The sequence below is a fragment of the Calonectris borealis genome, chromosome 2 (genome assembly GCF_964195595.1).
Source record: "Calonectris borealis chromosome 2, bCalBor7.hap1.2, whole genome shotgun sequence".
Classification (NCBI taxonomy): Eukaryota; Metazoa; Chordata; class Aves; order Procellariiformes; family Procellariidae; genus Calonectris; species Calonectris borealis.
This window is the reverse complement of record NC_134313.1, coordinates 46,542,319-46,559,340: the sequence shown is the minus strand read 5'-3', so window position 1 is coordinate 46,559,340 and position 17,022 is coordinate 46,542,319. Positions and strand designations below refer to the sequence as shown.

Below are 17,022 nucleotides of genomic sequence, written 5' to 3'. Positions count from 1 at the left end.
AGCGCGCTGCCCCTGCCCGCCGGGGGTCGCCGGCCGCCGCGGCGGGCCGGGCCGGGACAGGCGCGGCGGGAGGGCTGCGCTCCCCCGCCGGGCCCGGCTGCGCCTCCCGCCGCCCGCCGGAGGCGGCCCCCCGTGCGGCGTGGCGCGGCGCCCCGCCTAAGCGCCCGCTCACCCCGCTCCGCCACGGGGGCCGGCGGGGGGGAGGGCTGCGCGTCACCGGATCTCGTGGCGCCGGCAGCGGGGCGGCGTTACGGAGCGCCCCGGAGCGGCGCGGGGGGGCGGGCGGGGGTCCCGGGCGGGGCCGGCATCGCCGCGGCTGGCTGCGGCCGCGGTGGCGGCGGCGCGCCGCCTCGCCTCCCCTCGCCTCCCCTCGCCTCGCCTCGCCTCGCCTCGCCTGGCCGCTCGCCGCCGCGGAGGGGCGGCGCTGCCTCCCCGCACTCCCCCGCCCGGCGCCCCCGCTCCGTCTCCGGGAAGGGCGCGGGGAGCCCCACGCTCCCCCTCGGCGCGGCGGCGGAGTTTGAGCCGGCGGCGGCGGCTTGGGTGCCATGCCGTGTTAGCCGGCGGCCCGCCCCCGAGGTAGCGCCGGCGGGAAGGGGCGCGAGTTGCCGGGGCTGTGGCTGGCACCATGGGCACTGGGCTGCGGGGCGCGGCGGCCGGGCTCCCTGCGCGCTCCGGCTGAGCCCGGAGATGTGCCGGCGCCCTGTGGAAATATTTTGGAAATAGCGCGGAGCGGCGGTCCGAGGAGGACGAGCGGCACAGCGTTTCACTAGCCGAGAGGAGGTCGCCCGGCGGTGGTGTACAGGGAAGTAAGTGCTCCTTTTCTGCTGTCTTTTCGCTGCCTTACCTTCGTCTGGAGTGACTTTTTTTTTTGCAGCTGTTGGTCCCCGCTCCTGGTTTGGAGGCAGGGTGGTCGGCGGCGCCAGCGGCAGTTTTCAGGCGTCTAGGTGCGGGAGGTTTGTGGCGGGGATTGTAGGGGAGCCTGGCTCCAACTCTACCGGAGTCCGCCGCGGGCATCCCGCCGATGCGGTGCTCCGGCGTGGTAGCCGGGAAGGAAGCACAGTGTCCCAGTGCTTCCCACTTCTGCAACTGTAAGAGATGATGCCTTCTTATAGGCGTTAATATAAATGCCTTCTTCTTTGTGCTGAGCTATAACTGAATTGTAGGAGTCTCTTAATTGCTTTCCATCTGTCCTTGTAGGAGGGAGGCAGGGTGCATATTAACCTTTCAGACCCACTTATGGATTAAGATAGTGAACCCAGAGTTTTGATTGTTATGGCTTTAACTTTCTTGTGCCCTACCTGGTGGTTTTCTTTGAGATGCTCTTGCTGTGAGGATATGGTTTGCCCAGCCTTGTTTGTTTGCTTACTTTTAGTCTGTGGATATTTATTGCTATACTTGACATTGCCATGAAACAAAAAGTTGACTGTTAATTTATTTCAGTATATGGAGCACGGTTTGCAGGCAGGGGACTAATTCTGCTCTCGGAGGAACTCCACTACAAAGGAGGAGGCCCATGGGGCTGTAATCTCTTGCTAAAAACTCAGAGAGCTCAGAGCGGACCTGTCACACTGCAGAAATGAATTCTTCTGTTCACCTTTCAGCACTGATAGCGTATAAGCTAAGCAGCCTGCCTTCCCGTATCTATGAAACACCTGTCTCTGAAACGCAGGGGATAGAGATGTGAATTCTGGGCAGGTTTGGGAGAAGACAGAACTTCAGACAGTGTTTAATTAAGTTTGATATTATTGATTTCCTTGGTGTCTTCTCTATGAGCCTGAAAACTACAATCTTTTACGGTGACCTTGATGTACGTTCTGTTCTAACACGAAAGCAGCACAGAATAAAAGCATTTACAAAGATTTATAGCTCCGCTCTGACATTTCACTAAGAGCTCAGTCAGTTCCAGTGAACGTGGTAGTTTCAGCAGAGGCACTGGGCATGGTACGTGTATGGGAAATAACGTGGGGAAATAACTTGCTAATAGTGATGAAAGTATAACTTGCAATGTTGGAAGCATACGCTCCTGCAGAAATGTCACTGTGCGTGAAATGTTTGTCGAGTTTTGGATATTTCATTTTCTAATCAGTGAGATCTCTAGCGAAGGGGGTGTGTGGGTGTGCATGGCAATCTCAGAGCTTCCCAGGTTAATGCCCTTTGATTTGTCAGCAGCAAGAGACCTTTTTATGCACCGAAATGCACATTTTTATATAGATGCAATATTGACGTAATAAGATTAAAGGATGTTGGGATGGCAGTACCGTGAATGTGTAACTAACTCAAGTTTATAGCAGGAAGATAAAGTAAGCCTTTCCCGTAATGGTGGATGGAGCTCACTGTGGGTAAGCTGGCTGAGGGGAATGTCATTTGTTTCAGTGCAGTTTATGGAGAGCTTTCCTGTGGTTCGTATTTCTGACTCTCTGAAGATACCATGAAACACAATTAGAATAACTGTTGCTAGACAGTGGGACGCAAACCTGTCCATTACTTAAAACACTCAGCTTCTTCTGTGTCATATCAAAAAAGTACAGTTTTTAGCAAAGTCTGCCTATGGTTTTATTGTAGTAATTCCTTCGTCTGTTGCAGAGTGGCAGGCTTTCACTAGGCATGTGCAAGGGAGATCGTAAAACACTGAAGCGTGCACTGATCTGCAATTCATTTGGGCTATATATTACATTTGTGGTTTCCACAATTAACATAAGTAACTGCTTATACCTGATTATGTAAATAAATGGGTATTAAAAATTGTATCAGCTTTTATGACTTCTGATGGTATAAAGCCCTTTTCTTCCTTTTCTTTTTAGTTCTTCAGACTAATCTAATGCTATACTCGCTCTTTGCCTGGAGAGGAAGAAAGCATAATTTAATGATGTATCATTTGGCTTTTGCAGTATCTTGTCCCATAGCTATGAGATAATCTAATGAAAGTCCCTGTCACTGGATTAAAGAACATGCTGCTGTAGACTTTCACTTACGGCCAGGTTTTCACTGTGTTACATGGCCAAAAACTGAGTTTTCACAGGGTCTGATAGAAAAAAAGAAACGTTTCTTTTTCTGTTACAAACTTGAAAAGAAAGGGCAAGGCAAGACCTAAGGTCTTGAAGGATATATTTACAAAGTGACAACTTGTAAGATATTAATCAAACCCCCTTATCTTCACACATTTTCTCTATCTTTGACTTGCTGCTTGTCAGAAAGCCTTTCTGCATATTTATACTACAGTTTAAAATGTGTGTAGTTCTTAATTTTAAAAACTCAGGAGTGGCTGTCATGCAGTTCACTGTAAGGCTATTCTAGTATCCTCTTTAATGTTCTGTATCCCAGTTTGCTTGTATCTTTTGAATCAAAGATTTCCAAAGTACAGTATATTCAGCTTTATAGCATGCATTTTTATTTTAATACTATGCAATCTCTTTAATAGAGAAGATGTTGACTTGATTCAGAAATTTCAGGGTAAGCTCAGAGATTACATTTCTTTCCTGATTTTTTTCATGTTTGCTCAGACATGCTGTTTGGCTTGTCAGGCATAACTTTCATGAACTGACAGAACGACCTGTAAGCAAAATTAAACATATCAACAGTTAAGCATGTTTTTTCTAGTCAGCCCAACCCAATTGAGTGTGTAATTTCTATTTATTCATGCTAAATCGAATATTAAAACAAACAAACAAACGAGAGCTGTAGTCTGCTCTCAGTTCTTCCGTCTGAAGTGCTCAGATAAGTACCATTTCTTCATGCTCGTAATTTAGCACTGGTCCTTGTGCTTGAGCTACTAGGAAAACTGCATCACTATCACTATTTCTTACTGGTAGTCATCGCCAGGTTTGCTTGCATGCATTGTTAAAAAGGTAAGGAGTTGTAGTGAATAATAAGAAATGTCAAATGGATTTAATGTGTAGTCTTTCTTGGCCCTTCTCATGGCTGTGCTTTCAGTTCAGGTTTCCAGGGAGGGGACTGGATGTGGGTGGGTTGAATCCTAATTTGAGTCTGCTGCATCAACATGTACTTCTGGCAGGATGCTGTGACATTGTCTCAGCATGATTACACAGCCGACCTTCTGTATTTGCCCTGAGTTTTACCTACTGTCAATGGAAGAGTCAAAAAGCCTTACTGTCGTTGTCGCCAAACTAAATTTTCTGCATTCCTGTTGCAGATCAGAGGAAAGAGAGAAAGCACGCTTAAAAAAAAAAAACCCAAAACAGATCATACCTCAAAGATACAGCTGTAATCAATACCAGGGAATGCAGTGGAGACACAGCCAGTGAAATTCACATATATATTTAATTGTCCAAGGGAGAAATTATTATCCATCCTGAGAGATTAATTTAGTAGGTGACGTGTCTACTCCTTATGAAGAAGAGGAGTTACGTGATATGGAAACAAAGCTTTTTTCACTGCGCGCTTCAGATGTGGCGCGCTCTGTCATTTGGGACTCTGAGCCTTATCTTCAGTAATTAGCTCAAGTTGGCCAAAAGTGGTGGAATGCTTGGTTGTGTGATGAGTCTGGTGGTGCAGGAGCCAAGGGCTGAGTTGCTTCCTGGAGACTTGCTCTCTGCAATTTATTAAAGTAATGGGTAGAGGGAAACTAATTATGAAGAGTGTTTGGGATGAGATTAATTTCAGTACTTGTTACCCAGTTTGCTTTGGGTAGTGTTGGACAAAACCCTAAAAGTTCTTAACTCTGATAATAATGTCAGAGTAATAGTAGATTTGAGTTACATATGTGTAATTGTTCTAAAATACGGGGTTTTGCATGTGAGGCCAAAACATGGATAAATGATACTGCTGGACAAGGTTTGCTGTGCCACTCAGGTATTAAGAATGACTTTAATGATGAGGCATGGATGGTTTGTGGAAGGCTGATCTGTATCTTCCACTGTGAAAAGCAGGAGGTCCTGCATGCCAGGAGCTGAACACAGCATGTCCATCTCGCTCTGAGGGTGGAAGTGGATGTTCCTGGAGTGGAACAAGCCCTGGAGCAGAGTGAAAGTCTGACACTGAGCTCGCAGGGTGCTTTTCAGCAGCCACTGAAATTCCTGTGTGAAATGTGGTTGAGGTAAAGGCACTGCTTTGATACTGGTGCTGATACTGAGTCTGTGAAAGAACTCATGGCTTCAGAGATGCCAAGAGTGCAATTGATTGTTGGCTCAATTGATTATTCTGCAGATAGTTATAATCTAGATCTCATCTCAAGTGTTGATTTGTTTTTTTTTTTTCCCTATGGAGTATTTGTTATTTGCTGTTAGATTTGGGTCTTCCTTGCCTGGTCGGGTGAAGTTTTAGTTCAAAAGTGTGCTTTTAAAGCTGATGACATCAAGCACTTCTGAAGTGTTCATTTCTTGGAGCTTCTGGGATAATGTTATCAGAGGAGGAACACTTTATTCATTGTGTTATTTTAAAGTTTGGGTTTATTATATTTTTCGTTCAATCTCAAACAATGTATTTATTCAAATAGTGGACAGTGTACTGGGTTTCTTGTTGAAGAATTTAGAAATTACTCTTTAACTAAATTTTATATTGCTTTTGGTCAAATTATATAAATAGACTTAGATTTAACTGTGAGCAAAGGCTGTTTGAATAAAAAAAACCACACGCCTTTTCCCCTTCCACCTATTATATTAAATTTATTTAAAAGAATACAGATATCCATGAAGAAGTAAGAATGGGAGTGCTGTTGATGACATTAATTTTTCTTCACCTTTCTGTCAAAAACTAAAGGGAATCCGAAACTGTCCTCTATGGATGACAGAATCTGACAAGTGAAAGTAATCCCACCCTCTGATTCTTTTCTCAATGTAAAGAGTATTTTGCTATTTTTATTGAATTTAGTGTAAAATTGTCAGTGATTTCAACAGGTATAATACTAAGTTCTCGGAAATCTTCTGAAAGCTTGATATTCATACATAACATAGTTGTTAATATTTGCCTTAATATAAAGCATTGATTCGTAATTACAGAATTGTTTCTGAAATTATTTTTATGAAATGCTTTGCTATTTCTAAATATATCTTCATTCGAAATTATGTGAGATGATAGCTTTTTCTAGTCAGTCTACACGGCAAAATGTTTTGATTGACTATTTTAACAGTTGTGAATAATGAACTGTATGTTTCAGCTTCTGCAACACAAATGGACATTGATTTTCTTTGGCTTGCTTTTGACCCCTAAAAAAGTAAAGCAATTAGAATTAGGCTTGTAAGAGAACTCTTTTCTCTCTCTCCTATCATTTGATATGTACTATAAACAGCCTTTGAGAACTGATCTACGTTAATCAGGTTTTTTTCAAGTGAAAAAGGAGGGGAAAATCTACAGTTGTCTTGCAGCTCTAGGTTTCATCGCACACAGCTGTCTGCCTGTATCCGTTACCGGTTGGTATCACAGCTGTATGTTCCTGAATGCAGCGGAATTCACATACAGTCCTTCACACAACTGTTTTAATCGGTTATTAAATGGCAGCCATTTATGTGGCAGTATAAGGGTTTGGTCCATGCAGAGCACTTGTCATGTAACAAAACACACACTGATGCATGCGTAGAGCTCTTCACTGAAGATAGATTTTGAGTAAAAATCAGCGTCAGACCTGCGTCTCTATGGGTTTTAACATTTGCAGTGCCTTCGTTCTCATTCTGTGGGTTATGTGTTTTGCTTTTTTATGAAACAACTTTATGAACACAGAGTGTAATATATAATAAAAAGTAGTCTTTTCAAAATCAGCATTAGGCTTTAATAACGTGGAGGAATGGATGTAAATGCAAACTGGGGTCATAGTTCCGAGGAGCCGGAGCAGTTAACAGATTACGAATGGGGCATGACTGGCCACTGCCAGGGGTGCAGTTAGTGGCAGGGCTCCCTGTCGGCAAACTAAGCAACTCTATTAATGTAGGTGCAAAAATAGCTACACTATTGCTTTTTCAGCTGATGGAACTTCTCAGTCAAATACAGTGACATTCATGAAGGAATTTTACTGGAGGAAGCCTGTGCTGTAACTGTGCTAGACGTTTCCAAGCAAAGTATATAGAAATCACGACAGCATCTGATGATTACCACCTCTCGTTTTTCTTTGACTCATTGAGAGTAGGAAGGACCTTCCCGGATAATTGAATGCACAAGTAGAAAATTTCTTTCTACACTATGTCATTAGTCTTTCAGCTAGTTAATTCTTAAGCGTCTGTAGTAATGGTTCATCATATGCTTCTTTTCACAAACTACTGTCTTATGCAGTTGTGAGGTTGTCTGGGCTATTTTCTTGGGATGTCTTAATTAAAATTGCCAAAATTTCTGTTTATTAATCTGTTGATACAGCAGCTTTCCTTTTCACTACATTAAATAGTAATCTGAGCTGATCTTACTGATCAGTGATTGCACATTCTTTTTGTTGTGTTATTATCTATGTTCTCGATACCATTTATATACCTATATATGTTTGCAAAGTTTTGTTGTTAGTTTAAAAAAAACCCACCTTCCTATTTTTGGGAGATGGACTATACGATTATTCATTGCATGCTTAGATTAATGGAGAAATCCAGTTGTTAACAGTGATTTGGTACTGCCATTTATCGCTACGCTCCTACACAACATGCCCTTTCATGTACCTCTTATTGCCTCTTTTTTAACCTCTTCATAATGATATTACAGTACTTTTTCCTGAAATGAAAATCTCAAGGTTAATCTCAAGCATTATTTATTTTCCTCATGTAGTACATTTTGCATCCAGTTGATTTTGTAGTTTTTTATGTTCTGCTTTTGTGTGTCTATGTACAACTCTTTATTAAGATTAATGTATTATCCTTTATATACTGTGTGTTTACAGGACTGAGTCCATGACTGTTCCTGTTTGGAATCAGACTTGATTTTTCCTTTTATAGTTAACTCTTTGCTATTATATATTAGCTGCAATTGTCTAACAACAACAAAGATAGGCTTTTTTGTGGAAAAGCGTTTTGGGAAATGGGAAAAGAAAATATTTGGGGACCGGTTCCCTTTTGGCAAATTGCAAGAACATCATCCAGCATCTACTGAAATTAGTTGGACTTTTTCTGTTAAGTTCATACATTGTATACAGACCCCTTTTTTTCAGTATTGAACAAGATTACTTAGGTCTTATTACTTTTAAGTATATTTTCAGGTTTTAAACCTGAACTAGCTCATTTTTGCCTAAAAATGATAATTTTGATACAACTTTATTGTTTTCTGCAAGGAAATAAGGGATTGAGAGTATAGTTTGAATATACAGAAAAATTAGTTTTAGGGTAGAGAATATTACACAGTAGACCTTATCATGTCACATTTGGGGAGGAGTGGAAAGCCTGCTTGGTCCAATCACTCACCCTGTTGTGTTGTTGCTGTGTTGAATATTGTCTCTAAAAAAGCCCAAGATCATAATCTTAAAATAATTGCTGTACAACTACTGTTTTTTATCAAAAGGAAGATGGGAAGCTCTGCAAAGCAGGAAAGGTACTAACATGTGGATTGGTTGATGTAGCTGGTTAAGGAAGAAGTCTTATTCTGAGAGAGAGAGAGATGTCCCTCAGATTCCTGTTTGACAGGTGAAGCGAGTTTGGGGATGATGGTAAAACTCAGGAAATGGTTTAAATATCAATCCTTGTTCCTTGAATAAATGCTTTGTTAAAATAGAGTGAAAAGAGGAGTCGTATCCAGTGTGGCTGAATGGCCAGTGCAGGGGGAGGACATCCAGTTCTGAGAGGGTCATCTGGCAACAGACCTGAATCTCTGCTCCCTCAGCCTCCAGGCTTTGCGGCTGAGATGTTTGGCAGAAAGTATGGGATGTCAGTATTGGAGCGGTGGAGAAGGACTCCTGTGGCATTTTTTGTTAGCTCTTTATTTCAGCCTTGTGAAACCAGTAGTTTCAAGACAGCCTGTTTTTGTGTAGGTAGTGAATCCAATCAGAGTGATCTGGACAAGCTCCTGTGAAGCTCTTCCAGCTAGGAGAATGGATTTAAGGAATTTGCAGGCTGGTACAGCTTCCTGTTAAGCTCCTGACACCCAACAGGGTTTAGGATTGCATGCTGCTGTGTTTTAGGGGAAGAGTTTTCTTCCAGTCGATACAGACCAACACTTTTGCAAGAGGCAGTCCTCAGAATATGGCACCTGCTTCACCAAATTATATTATTTTCTGACAAACTTTTCTTACAAGAGTGTTTGCTACAGTAGATTCAAACAAAAATGATTTATGGTTTTTCAGGACGTGTTTATATTCTTAAACGTTATGAAGAAATGTGATGCCTACCTATCCTGAAAAGGTGTATCAGAGAAGAATCAAATATATTTTGTACTGGATAGCAGTAGGGAAAGACTAAATAGTGCGTATTTGAGAAATATCCCCAGACTTAGTGCATTCCCTCTAGTACCGAAGGGGATAAGCTACAAGAATTTGTTGTCACAGGAAATCACAATCAGGAACCTGCATATGCAGGTGAACATATCTATATGTGCTTTCTTAGAAGAAGATGTTGTGCAGCTGCTGACCTTAGACATCATAACTCTTTATGCAGGGAGAGATGCTACCTTTAATAAGAATTCCTCACCCTAACTAGCATAATATGGTAGAGCCAGGAGGTATTCTCTGAATCTCAACACTAAAACCTTAAAGAAACCTATAAGCATATTTTCCCTACTTCTTTCTCAAAGGAATTAATTTAAACAAAGCTTTCCTTATGTTAGTGAAATGTTTACTGAGTAGAGCATAAGCTTTTAATGGCTTATAATGTGTTATGAAGGGGAGTAGTAATGACCATTCAGCAGATAGAGCTACAAGCTTTTTAAGTGTTATAAAATGCAGATAAGATGTCACATACAGCTGTTCATTAGAAAGAATGATAGTAGATAGAATGATATCTAGAATGATAGAAGAATGTTTAAGGATACTGGTAGGGAACTCTGCTGTTTTTCACTCTGGATTTTTTTTTGTCACCTTTTACTCTCAAGAGCATAAAATGACATAACACTTTCCCTGTTAGCTACTGCATGGTAGTACTGACTACCATGTGTATGCAGCAGTATGCCTTCTGTACAGTTCTTTGATGGCTGCAGGACTGTAAGCCTGAGATCACCAGTAGCTGGGTTCATAAACATCTAAATAGACTGTATGAAAGAAGGCAGAAAAATACAGTGGGTTTGCTTTTGCATTCTTTATGCTGTGATAGAGAGAGGATGTGTATAACCCTTGAAAGGAAGAAAAGGTGAATAGCGGCATTTCTAGACAAAGCAGAGAGAGAATTGCAAGAAGGGCAGAAGCAAGATATTTGGTGAGAGAGCTGTTGTCTGTCTTCCTGAGGGGAAAGTGGTGCTTCCCAAGACTGCAATTGTTCAGTAATATTCAGAATTATGTCCTTGAAATATGCATCAGCTACTCATGCAGAAGAGTTCTGCCAGAAGCATGTTCCCTGTCCGTATGAGAAATGTCTGGGAAAGACTGTATCTGTGTTATTGTTCTCCAAAAGTCCCATAAGTTCCCCATATTTAAAGCAGGACCTCATGCACAGGAATTCAGTTGCATCCTTAGGCGGACCACTCACTTCTGTGGGTCCATTTGGGGATGTAGTTGAGATGCTCTGGTTCGTCAGGCTGTCTGAGATTGGCCTCTTACTGCACAAGAAGCAAAATGGAAATTGGTGAGGTCCTCAGGTTGTCTCATGTTAGGAGAGATGCAAAAGTGACATCATCAGATTTCTTTTCCTTTTTGCCCTGCCATACATGTATATACATGTATCACTGGCTCAAGATAAATGCTGTGATAAATTGGGCTTCATACACACGCCTGTTCTTACAACAGACTCTACAGTGCTCAGAAGTCTGTGGAGACTAAGTGGAGTTATGGATCTCATTCCACAATTCTAATTTCCTTAGGCAAATTGTCTGGGTACCTTCCTTTCCAGCAAGTAGAACTGAAACAAATAGCTGGAACCACCTCTAAGGGCAACTGCAAAAGTGTAAAATTAAGATTGTGAGCTTTCTAAATACTAATTCTGCTTCAGAGAAAGATGAGAAGGAGGCTGCTTTCATGGATCAAGTGTCAATATTACTCTGGTTACAAAGTGATACTCAAGATTAACTTACATTTCTCATTTTATGGCAGCAGAATTGTCTTTTCTGGATGGCGAGAAGTATTTTAGATCTTCCTACATATAGAATCTCTCTCTGCAGGCATTTAAAATAATGGGAAAACCTCTGCACAAAAGCTCACAAAACCCAGGCAGTACTTTGAAGTTTCGCAATTACAGCTAAATGTCATTTTGTGCAGGTTTATGGCATGTAAATAGCTGGAGATGCTACTGCAGGGAAAGCTAGTCCTTTATTTTTAAAAATATACTCTGTAGTAGTAACCCATATTTATGAGTGTATAAACTGTCCTGCTGTGTGTTCAAAACCTATGGTTTTGCCTAAAACACCTGTCTGCTTGTTTGTCAAAGCTTTTTGTTAGCTTAAAAAGAAGGTATAATTACGTACATGCCATCTTTTATTTGAAAGATTTTTTTTAACACCATCCATCTGAAATACAGTCTTGTATTTAGAAATTATGAGAAACAACCTGAAAACATGCTTTTAATTACCACAGAGTAATGCTAGACATCAGCTCTGTCAACCACGGAGAGGATGTTCTTCTACCGCAAGCTCAGTTTTCATCAGTCTGGGAAGCCTTTGATTTACTGAATATGCAAGGCAGCTTCTGAAGTGTGAAATGATTTATGTGATGGTCCCTTCCGTCTGAGTAGCTACCTGGTATCTGGGGCCTTGCTGGAGTGTTCCCGTTGAAAGAAGATAGAAGATGCATATCGGAGATTTCTGTGGTGGCACCCTTTTTATTTACAAAGATTGGACATAATATTTCTGTTACAGGTCAATGGACAGACTGCAGATAGTTGCTTGTGGCAAAAACCACCTTTTGGGTAAGCATTGTGCCTCACAAAGCTTGGGCTCTGTTTCTTCTCACAACCATGACTGACACAATGTCTCTGCCTGTCTCCCTTCTAGCACGTTGTGGCCCATCAAGCCTTTAGCTCCTGCCTTTGCAGTCAGTGAGCACCAGGAAGGCCACACATTAGGTTCCTTCTTAAATTGCCATAAGGTTTAATTTTGCTTTTCAGCCAACTTTTCCCTGAAGGGGAATGAGCTTCACATTTGTGATTTCCTTCCCCAATATTTCTGTTGTATGCTTTACAGGCTTGTCACTTGACAGTGTATGTTTCTAACATATGTGTATATATGTGTTGTAATAGACACAATATGATAAATAATGATATACTAACTGCTTGTCAGCCTTGATAGCCCTGGAATTTGGAAATTGATAATAAACCCTTCTTTGATCATGACAGTGGCCACATTACGTGGCTGGATGTTCTTGTGGCTTCTTTTAGACCTACATAAAGCACATGGTGGCCTGTGCTTGTACAGGAATTGACCCTCTTTCAGACAATCTTTGTCATGCTGTGTACCCTCCTCAAATCTATTCAGAACTGCAAGTGAGGGTCATCTTCCTGTTAAATCTTCTCTTTACATGCCTCTGCTGGTTGCTCCTCCCTCACATCAAGCTGAAGCTCTCTCTTTGTTTTCAAGAGTTTTGCTTAGTAAAGCCGAGCATTAGGCGCTGTATTTAGCAGCTTACTGAGATTTTTGTTCTTACACCGGTCCACCACTGTCTGAATTGCCTGTTCTGTCCCTTGAAATTTCCATAATACGTATTTTTCTGTCCCATATGAAAGTAAAAATGCTCTACTTGAAAACCTGGTTTTATAATGTTCAATTGTCATCTTAATTTCTACTAAGATGCTTGCAGATGGTTTCCATCTGGAACTGATTTCAAGCCTAAATGAGATGTTTTCTCAGTGGTTCATTTTGAATAGTTTTATATTAATAGTTTTATATAATTCAGTGAGATCTTAATGCCTAATTTTTGAGTAACTGAAATTTTGCCCTTTTTTTCATTTTTGTCCTGCTAATCCAATAATAGAATCTACTTAATGTATACCGTTGTGTATTAAAACATCCTGGCACAGAGCATGAAAATAGCATTTCTTGTTTCAATAATTATGCTTAAATATTTAATTTAAAACTATTTAATATACATTTATTCAGTGAAATTGCAGATGCTTGATGTGAATGTTTTTAGACATCTGCCTTTAGGCAGTACGTACCAGACAAGGGCAGATTACCTGGAAATTTACTTTCAGCTTGATAAAAAATCCCTGTTTTGTTTATGGATGAATCTTCAGTATTTGACAGCAGTCGTGGCAGTGGTTGGTGTTAGATTGCTTGGACTTAAACCTGTTTCCATTTATTCAGCAACAGAAAATTCAAAGTGCTAGTGTCAAGAGTTGGGTTTAAAAATACAGGAAAAGGACTTAAGAAGAAACAGCTTGAACAAGTGAGATTACACGTATCAGTTTGAATGTACAGTGAATTTTAAAAAGCATTGAATTAGTGAAGAGATATTTTACTCTTGAATCCAGTGTGTGAAGATGTGAAGTGTGGGGAGACCCAAAAAGAAGATGTGGATCCTCATGTGTGCTGAACCATCTCCTGCCTGAGACACCATCAAGGTCATGAAATGTTGGTGTGGGCAACAAGCACTCAACTAGGCAGTGCTGGATTGCTGCAAAGCTGACCTACCTCCTCCCTTTGAAAACAAATCTTGGTCTTTTTTGTTTTTATACTGCATACTCTCTTCCTCAGAGTTTGTAGTCCAAAAATAACATAGCAAATGAGCATACTGCTGGAAGAAAGGAGTGGTGAACCCTTCTAAACTAAAGAGAACGAGGGCTGGGAGATGGGTTTCATGGACTGATCAGGAGCTGTGTGAACAACTGATAGTTAAACTGGCCTGTTACGATTTTTTTTCCAAATTGTCTTACCTACTATTTAGAGGAATTTTACCCCAAACTTTTCTATGTGTAATATTTTCCATTACTGAAGTTTAAGTAAATTTCAAAACTGCAAGTTGTTTTAATTTAAACTTAGTTATTTCAGTTTGGCAATGTCAAGTCTACTCAATAGAGCGAGATCTCAACAGGGAACTGGAACTTCTGAATTAGATTTACACTGTGATCACCCCATAAGCTTGAGCAAGTCGCATACATTTCTTTTGGCTCATTTATCCTATTTAGCTTAAATTCATACTTCCTGGACACATGGGTTAGTACTTTGAGACTTCATTAATGAATGGTTACCTAGAGGTTTATTCCCAGAAGTTAGAGACAGTGGAGGCACATAGTGTGTTAGATATTGATTTACACGTGTTTTTGGTTTCTCAAGAGTATTTTCCATGATCTAGTAGCAAATTTCTGTATACTTGAAGTCATTGCTTTCTCTGATGTATTATTACCTTTTGGAAGAACATTACACAAACCTGGAAAATTATTTGATTTGTTGCAGGAGCATTTAAAATGGATTTGTCTAAATCTATTCTTGACATAAATTAAATTTGATATGAAGTCATATTTGCTCATTTTCCAATCTCTGTCTTAATTGATACATTGTAAGGAGGAACATTTGGAGGTCTTAGGATTCACGTACTATAATAAGCACTTAAGGAATCTCTCTGCAAGCATTTTGTCAATGAATAGAGCCACAACTGCTAAATAAATTTATTCTTTTTCTACTACAACACTGTAAAAGGAAAAAGTGGACTGTTATTTAAAGAGCTATAAATTCCCAAAATAAATTGCATTTTGTTTGTATTTAAACAAACAGCTGAACGTATGGGATAGTAACCTGTGCTTCTTCTTAAGTTCCGACTTAAAAAAAATGCCTTTTCCTACGTTAGTTTCAAAATGGCTGTAATTGCATGGCAACTCTGGATATGGATTTGATGTGATGTTACGTTTTTCCTGTTATGGGAAAGAATTAAAATAAAACTAAAATATGAGAATAATTTGAATGAAAGTGGAAAGATAGCCTAGTATGAAGCCAGCTGGAAAACACTGTCAAACTAACTATTAACACTTGCTTCAGCCTTGCTGTAGGCAGACTTATGCTAGCACAGGTCTCTGCCTCTAGCATTGGCCAACACATAGACTTCCAGATCACGCACCCTTGTGCAACATAAACTCTTGAATTCCTGCTTTGCTATTATTTACAGCTGTAGGTAGTTTTTTTGCCGAGGCATAAGATTTCGAGGGAATGATACTAGTTTACAGAAATGAAATTGTTGTTAATAAGAATCAGATGCTGTGATAAGAAACCAGAAGGGGGCTAGGATGACTTCACCATCTTACCAAATATTCATGTTCTGGCAAGACCTCTAATCTATTAGGCATATGCATGTAGAATTAGTGACAATTACCGTGTAAACAGCATAGTAGTAACAGTGTAAGAGTGTCATCCCCTTCAAAAAGAGAGAAGAACTGTCCATCACGATCCTGTCTGTCCCACAGCACCTTGTCAGTGACTCATTCTGTAGGGCGAATCAGCGAGCAGGTGTATTAGTTGCTGATGTGAAACATTAAACAACTTACAACTTATGTTTTGCTACCCTTGCACACAATATATGCTCATTAGCAAGGATTTTTAGTGCCATTGCCTTTCTCTTCCACAGCTGCCTTCTTATAAGGCAACAACTGTTCTTGATACTCAGACTGCCCCACCGTTAGGGCCATGCTTTGCTTAATAAGGAGTTACCATTTCAATACAGTATTTTGGCATAGCATTGGGGATTGCATAATGTTTTCTCTTTAAATGGCATAATCCAGTGTGGTCTTGCATGAATTACATTTATGTAAATAGTTCTGTGGTCCCACCACTGTAGGACCTCGGTTTCTCCACAGCAATGCGTAATTCTGCAAGCAGTGCTTTCATTTGTCTTCACTTTATTTTAAGGTGGTAGGTTCTCTATCAAGAATAAAAGCTCACATCCCTGGTGGATGGATTAATTGCTAGTAGGATTAATAATGGAGACTCTGTTTTATCCAGCTATGTGTTTGCACAAAACCTTTAGGAAATTTTATTGTCAGTACCGCTCCCTCTGTGACCCATTTTGCTGAAACTGAGTATGGGGAAGAGACTGCAAACTCATAAATGCTTTTGGAGATGTTCAGACATGCAGGTATTTCTCACACATTCATCCTCATGTGGGCATATACATGCAGCATGATAACACAAACTTCGTTTTCTTAGGCCGTCAAATTAAAAAATAATGACAGCTATGCCAACATGTCCTTTGGTTTTCTGTTACTCTCTGGATGTGTTGCATACTATGTTGTATTTCATAGAGTAGAACAATTGTGTATTTATAGAAAATGTGTTGTGAGTCCTAGTTAAAGCTTATTGTGGCCAAGCTGGTAATTATGATACAACTGGGGAATGCAGTTTATTAACATAGTTGGGGATATGAGACAGGCTTCCATTAATTTGTCTGAGTACTTTTTAAATGATGGCTGGGGGACTGTGAAATTTACTTTAGTGTTCAACAAATGGGCTAGGAGAAGCTGTGATCAGTGGCAGTAGGCATTTTGCAAAGAAACTGGATGGATGAAAGGCTAAAAAGCTTCTGCCACTTAATTCTGGGCTCTGCAGTTCGTCATTATCCAATCACAAAGATTAAAGCAATTTAGAGCTTAGAAGGTCTAAACCAAGAGCTGCCCAACAAAATGTCCAAAGGCACAGGGGAGCCCTAAAACCTGATTCAAATGCACAGTGATAAACTTCCAGAACCCCTATTTGCATTTAAACATTTATTACTCTTTTAACTTTTTACTTTCCTCTAACTGACATGCTTCTCTCCCATGCCAGATTTCCAGTCTTTGAGAGAATAGTAAAGACCTCTCACTCTCACAGAAAGAAGAAGAGTCACTTTGTATTCTTTCATTCCTGTGGCAGTAACACAGAGGATTACGTAGTGAAATTTTTTGCTTACTGATTGGAAATACAAATGTTTCCACTTTTGAGCTTTACTGTTTTTTGGTGATATCTAGCACACTACAAGCAACTTGAGACACATTAACAAGTTCATTTGTTGCTCCTGCATTTTGGGGGAGAGGTTGTTCCTAGAGTTACTCAGATCCTCCAATATTC

At 40.6% G+C, this 17,022-nt stretch overlaps 1 protein-coding gene across 1 annotated transcript in view; it reads left to right on the top strand.

The window, feature by feature from the left end:
• Positions 1 to 322: 322 nt before the first annotated feature.
• Positions 323 to 17,022, top strand: part of SNTG1 (syntrophin gamma 1) — a 379,748-nt gene continuing 363,048 nt past the window's right edge. Inside the window, exon 1 of the mRNA XM_075141888.1 lies at positions 323 to 806. The gene's annotated coding sequence lies outside the window, so the exon portion shown is untranslated. The remainder of the gene's footprint in view (positions 807 to 17,022) is intronic.